The sequence below is a fragment of the Panthera onca genome, chromosome B1 (genome assembly GCF_046562875.1).
Source record: "Panthera onca isolate mPanOnc1 chromosome B1, mPanOnc1 haplotype 2, whole genome shotgun sequence".
NCBI lineage: Eukaryota > Metazoa > Chordata > Mammalia > Carnivora > Felidae > Panthera > Panthera onca.
Window position 1 is genome coordinate 71,767,330 of NC_138342.1, and position 6,758 is coordinate 71,774,087.

Sequence of the window (6,758 nt, forward strand, 5' to 3'; positions counted from 1 at the left end):
GAGGAATGGGCAGTATCTGCCTAACAACAATGGACCAATTAGTGGTGTCATCTCCATATATAAGAAGCAGCACTATTATTTATATGAACATAGTATATCATTAATATCAACTACTAGTTCTGGAAGAAAAACAGGCACTCATGGTGCTTCAAAGATTACCTTTCTTAAAAAAAATTTTAAAAACCTAATATTAAAAATAATCTACAAAATGTTTAGCAAACAAGCCTGCCTAGATAACCAATCCTAATAGTTCTTAAAACCTTTGGCGGTTGGGGGGGGGGGGGAGGGGGCATGAACACCTTTTGAACATCTACTGAAAGCTAGGGGTCTTTTCCCCAGAAAGTACAGATACACAGAGTTCACAGACTCTGGGAAGACTATTTATGGACACCATCATAGATCTAGGTTAAGAACCAGAGAGATGAAGTAGAAATTTTCCCAAGGCATTTTTGACTCTCTTCCATAATTTTATCTCTGACTCATCAAACTAAATCATTCATAACCAGACAATAAACTCATGTTCTGCCAAACAAACAAAAAAAAAGTTTGATGGTATTAAGCCGTATTCACCTGAAAATATGATGAATTGGCAGAATTTCAAAATACAGCATCTAACTAATGATATCAATAAACATTAGTGTATTATGACAGTTTATAAAATGATTTCACATTATAACAACATTTTATACCCCTTTTACAGCTAAGAAAATAATGATTATTTTTGTTATTCTATGAAGAATTTCTTCTCATTCATCTCTTTAACTCTTAATATACAAAAACAAATAACTTTGTTGAAAATTTAAACATAAGAAACCAAAAGTTTAAACACCCAATTTTTTTAAAACACAAAAACTAACTGAAATTAATTTTTAGGATGTTCAAAATATCTTGTAATCTTTTTTTGTGGGGGGGGGTTATTTATTTAGAGAGAGTGTGTGTGTGTGTAAGCAGGGAAGGAGCAGAGACATGGGGAGAGAATCCCAAGCAGACTTCTTCAAAGTCAACTCTGAGCCCCATGTTGGGGTCCATCCCACCAACTTGCAAGACCATGACCTGAGCCAAGATCAAGATCAAGAGAGTCCCACGTTTAACCCACAAGCCACCCAGGCGCCCACCCTTGTAATCTTTTTTCAATAACAATACTCATTTCCATTCTCTACAACTCTTAATTAAAAGTTCTCTAAAAAAAAAAAAAGTGTTATTTGTCTAAACCCCATAGAATATACAACATCAAGAGTGAACCCTATCTAAACTACAGACTTTGGGTGATAATGATCTGTCAATGTAGATTCATCTTTTCTAACAAAACTACAATTCCCACGTGGCAATTTTGATAGTGAGGGAGGCTGTATATATGTGGAGCAGGGCAGGAGCATATGGAGGCAGAAGGTATATGGGAAATCTGTACCTTACTTAATTTTGCTATGAACCTAAAACTGCCCTAAATATAAACTGTTTTGAAAAAGGAGTCGGTGGGTGTGTCAAAATTTACCTGGATTTCTTAACAAATGAGGAAATACTGTTTTCTAAAAATTACCCCGACTGTGAATTAAGTTTCCTGCCAGAATACAGAATGTGCAATTATTACAGAATATATTATCATTTAAAAAAAAACACAGTAATAATAGTAATCTTATCAAATACTAAAAGAATGTTTTAAATGTTAATACGAAACAGTGCATATGTGAGTACAGTTATCTTAAGATTCCTTTTTATATTTATGTTCCTATTATTTGATATTTTAAAAGGCAATATACAAAGGGACTGAACGTTGTAGTTCAGGAAGGAAAAGGAAAAGCAGCAGCCAATGAAAAAAGCCACCGCCAAGCAGAGGTCCTCCTGTTCTCCCAAGACCACCCTCTGCCAGGGTCAGGATTCAAGGGAGATGGAGAAAGGGTTTCCTCATAAAGTGAGAATAAAGAACAGCAAACGTCAATTATCAACTTACAGAAAACAAAAATAATGAAAAAGTGCAACCAGCAGATAAACTACTATCGTCAACCCAGGTTTTTCAAGACGCTTTCCCCAAAGTATCCTCCCAAGGCGGTAACATTAGCATAGGGTAAAGGGCCAAAAACAGTTATGCTATTAAAACGGATAAAAGGGAATTACTGAGAAAGGTTCAATTTCCTACGTAAAGTCATCGGATTCAACACTGCCAAGTGGGAAAATACGTAAAATGCTTTTCACACCCAGGAGCGCAAACGCTACGACTGTGCAAATCCAGTAAAGGATTTGAAAACTAGGACTAGAAAACTCCCAACTATGTAGACAAATCGCCCTCCCTGAAGAAATCAGCAAGTTAACTAAGCCCAGAAGTGAGTGGAAGGAAGAAAGAGCTGGTTGTGGAGCAGTAAAACAAACTCCACGGAGCGGCTGCGTGTTCGGAAAGGGGCTTTGGTTACTGGTGTCACACCAGGAGGCACTCTTCCATTAGGATCTCTACTCCCGCGGAAGGGACATCCGACGCGAGCAGCAAACCCCCGGTACCAGCAAGTCCCAACGGGCAGCGAGCCCCTCCGGCGAGCCAGTCCCCGGCGGGCTGCGAGTCCCCACGCCGCAGGGCCAGGAGACAGCCCACCTGCCGCGCACCCACAGGCCGGCCGCCCTCCCTGGGCCCCGAACCCGGCCGGCCGCACCGCTACTGTTCATTCCTTGCACGCCACCAAGCACCTGCCTGTCCGTCTCTTCTTCGAAAGACCGAGAGGAGACAGCCAAGGGGCCACCGACGGGGATGACAGAGCCAGAGGCTGGGGATCTCCTCGAGGAAATGCGACCCCGTTCCTCCCGCCAACCGGAGCGACAGAAAACGTGCAGCGGTTTAATGGGCCCCAAACCCTCTCAGCTGTGGAGTTTTAGTTACTGCCTGGTAGGGCTGGAGTATCCCGGAGCCAGAAGCGAAAGCTCGAGCGGCGTAACGATATTTAGGGTTGGGTTAAAGGAGGGCTCGGCGTGAACCCACAGCACCGCACAAAGGAAGAGAGGAATGAGGGGGGAAGAAGAGCAGTTACCTCGGTCCTCCGCTTGTCCCTCCGCTCGGTTCCTCCCGGCCTCGCTAAAGCTGCAGACCTACAACCAGGCTACCGCAACCCAGCGTCTCCCCGCAGCACCTAGCCGCGCCGCACTAGACCCGCGCGAGCACCCGACGGACGCGCGCCCTCCTGCGCGGCCCCGTAGAGCCCTGGCAAGCGCCGGGCTTCCTCTCGGCTCAGCCCCGAGAACGGCGGCCTCTGGCGCGGCGAGAGAAGCGCGCGCCGAAGCCCGCGCACAGCACTCTGGGAGGTGTGGTTTATGGTTACCTCCGCCGGGTGCCCGCCCCCCACCGCGTCCTCCCCGCCCCCTCTCGCTCACAAGCGGCTGGAGGCTCTAGGGGACTGTTGATGCGGTGCTGCCGGGAGGCGGGGGAAGGTTGACCAGGGCCTAAGGGACGTCCTCAAAACAGATCGAGATAGGACACCGCATAAATAATTCTGGAGTTATCCATTACTTACATTTCCATGGCCGTGCAAAATTCAGTTTCTTTTTACATCCACCAACTCCCCTCCTATGCGTTGGGTATTCTTGGGGTTTATACCTCTTTTTTAAAAAAAGGTGGGGGAGCGGGAGGACTTCCGTTTTTATTCCTATGACAGTTTCTCTACGCTTTCTGCAGAGGATATACACAGCAGCTTGTGTTTATAAATATAGACCCACAGTTTGTAAATTTAAGCAGTTAACTGACCTACGCACACGCTGCCAAAAACCATTGCAAGTAAAAATGATGTTGAAAGAAAACAATTTTTCCATAAAGTCAATGGAATGTAGAGGTGGGAGATTAAGAGAGAGCAAAGAAAAAAATTTTTAAGTATATTTTCCTAATATGTCTTTTGTTAGACAACCTCAAGCTTTTACAACCCCAGAAATATATTTCAGAATAAATTTAACTCTAGGTACATTTATGAATATTAACACATAGGTTTGTATTGACACATAGGTTTGCTGGAAAAAGAGGTTTTTAAAAAAATATCATGTTGGGGCGCCTGGGTGGCTCAGTCGGTTAAGCGACCGACTTCAGCTCAGGTCACGATCTCGCGGTCTGTGAGTTCGAGCCCCGCGTCAGGCTCTGGGCTGATGGCTCAGAGCCTGGAGCCTGCTTCTGATTCTGTGTCTCCCTCTCTCTCTGCCCCTCCCCCGTTCATGCTCTGTCTCTCTCTGTCTCAAAAATAAATAAACGTTAAAAAAAAAAAATTAAAAAAAAAAATATCATGTTAGGTAAAAACCCAAAAATGACTACTTGAATCTGAAATTTCATTTCCAGAAAAAAAAATCACTTTTTTTACATAACAGAAATTGAAATAAATAATCCTTAAGATTTCAAAATATTTCTCTTCAGAGCATTGTATTTTACAAATTTAATGTCAATGCCCTTAGAAAAATAGAGCAAGACCCGTTTTAAAGTGTACACACACAGAGCTCCAGCTCAGTGAGTTAAGCAAACCACATTTGATGTCATGCCTGAGGCTCTCTGTTGACAGTGTGGAACCTGATTGAGATTCTCTCTGCTCCCTCCCTGTTCACACACAGAGTCTCTCTCTCTCTCTCTCTCTCTCTCTCTCTCTCTCTCTCTCACGCATACACATGAATAAATAAATAAATGCATAAATACATAAAAAAAACAAAGTGTGCACACACACACAATTATAAAATTTGTCTGGAAGCATGATGTAATACAATATATATTTAATAAAACCGGGACATCTGGGTGGGTCACTGGAAGCTTCTCACTTCCACTCAGGTCATGATCTCATGGTTCATGGGTTCCAACCTTGCATTGGGCTCGGTGCTGATAGCTGGGAGCCTAGAGCCTGCTTCGGTTTCTGTGTCTCCCTCTCTCTCTGCCCCTCCACTGCTGGCTCTTGCTCTCTCTCTCTCTCTCTCTCAAAAATAAACTTTAAAAAATGTTTTTAATAAATAAAGCTGTGTTCTAATAGAATTTTTTTTCTGTAATTAGAACTTTTTTTTTTTTAATCAGGTGTACTATGTCTCCTAAAAAATCTCATAGAGGGGGCCTGGCTGGCTTAGTTGGTAGAGCATGTGACTCTTGATCACAGGATCATGAGTTCAAGACCCCTGTTAGACTTAGAGCTTACTTAAAAGAAAAATGAAATAAAAAATGCTTATACAGTAGAGCTGCTTTTTTCTCTGCTGAATATACAAAGCAATATACTACCTGTAGTCACTAACTACATCAAAGAAATATACACAAAATTTCAATACTCATCATTTATTTATTCAAAAATATTTATTGAGCATTTACTATTTGCCAGGCACTGAGCCAGGAAATGGGAAATACACAGTGAACAAAACTAAATAGTCCCTGCACTCCTGGAGACCTGAGATCTAGTGGAGGAAACAGAAAACGAACAGAGAAATAAAAAGGTATGCATAGAGTGACAAGGGGAGTGGGGAACACATAAAGTAGACCAATCTAGAATTTTTCATTGGGAGAGGAGAATCACACAAAAAACCTGAAAATTAAATTAAATTCTCAAACCAAATGTCAATAAACTAGGAGTAGGGGGGGAGAGAGTCGTTCCCTAAAAAATAATATATCCACAGCAGTGCTCTCAATTATTTTAAAAATATATATATCTCACAAAACAAGATATACCTTTGAGGGGGTTCAAGACATGCTATCCCAGAATATGGCACGTTAGCATATGGAATAAAGCTAAAGGAATTTGAGAAAAATGGCAGAAGGAGGAAGGTCACTCTGCGCTTCACCCTCTCACCTTTCTTCCCTGAAAGAGTTCATAAAACTACCATGTGAAAGGTGCCTTCCCTATACCAGGAGGAAAGAAGACATTTTAATCACCAGAAATGGAATTTAGGATGGAGAAAGCTATATGAACGAACCTTGTTAGGGGCGACTGGGTGGCTCAGTCATTAAGTATCCGACTCTTGGCTTCAGCTCAGATAATGATCTCTGATTTCCTGGATTTAAGGACCCAGGTCAGGCTCCACACTGGTAGCCTGAGCACCACTATGCAGCACCACCTCGCCCGTCCAAGTCCTACAGAGTCACTGGACTGCACTTTCTTACCATTCCTCCACCCCATCTTATCACCTCTTTCACAGCCAAACTCTACTGTGGTGCGTTAACTTCCCTTAACTGTCATTTCCTGACTTCTCCCCCACAACACACTGATGGCTATGTTTTCTGGCCTTCACCCTGCAGCCCAGCTTATGCTATTTTAATTTATGACAGTTCTAACCTTCATTACCCTTGCCAATAATCAGACATGGGTATCTCTAAACCTTCGCTAACCTTTTTCCATTCTAGTCTCTGAAATATTTGCATTTCCTTAATTTCTCTCTGGGCCTTTGTAATTCCTGTGCCTTCTCCCTCTTTGCCTGGCTAACTTCCACTCATCATCCAATATCAACTTAGATACTATTTTCATGAGGAAGTCTTCCCTGGTTACAGTCCCCTCTCCTCAATTCTGGGTTAGTTTCTTACATATATGCTCACATTGTAACCTATTTTTGCCCCAAATGTAGCACTTACCGGTGAGCATTTTAATTAGTTATCTACCTCTTTCATTTATCCCAAGGATGCTTAAATAGAAAGTAGGAGCATAGTACTTGATTTATGGTAGCTGTTTAATAAACACTCAGACAATAAATGAATCCATATCAACTTTGTGAAGTAAAGGAGAATTGAGTAAATATATTCAGAAAAGGGCCAAATAGTAAATATTTAAGGTTTGCAGACTCTA

The 6,758-nt window shown here is 42.2% G+C and overlaps 1 protein-coding gene across 3 annotated transcripts in view; it reads right to left on the reverse strand.

Annotated features, from left to right (window-relative positions):
* The window catches only part of KLHL8 (kelch like family member 8), a 69,762-nt gene extending 63,766 nt beyond the window's left edge, over positions 1 to 5,996 (reverse strand). The window contains exon 1 of one of the 3 annotated variants that reach the window (XM_078445932.2): positions 5,896 to 5,996. The gene's annotated coding sequence lies outside the window, so the exon portion shown is untranslated. Of the gene's footprint in view, positions 1 to 3,011; positions 3,284 to 5,895 lie in introns of those variants that run through there. The other 2 variants (XM_078445936.2, XM_078445931.2) reach the window with 2 other exon arrangements.
* Positions 5,997 to 6,758: the final 762 nt, after the last annotated feature.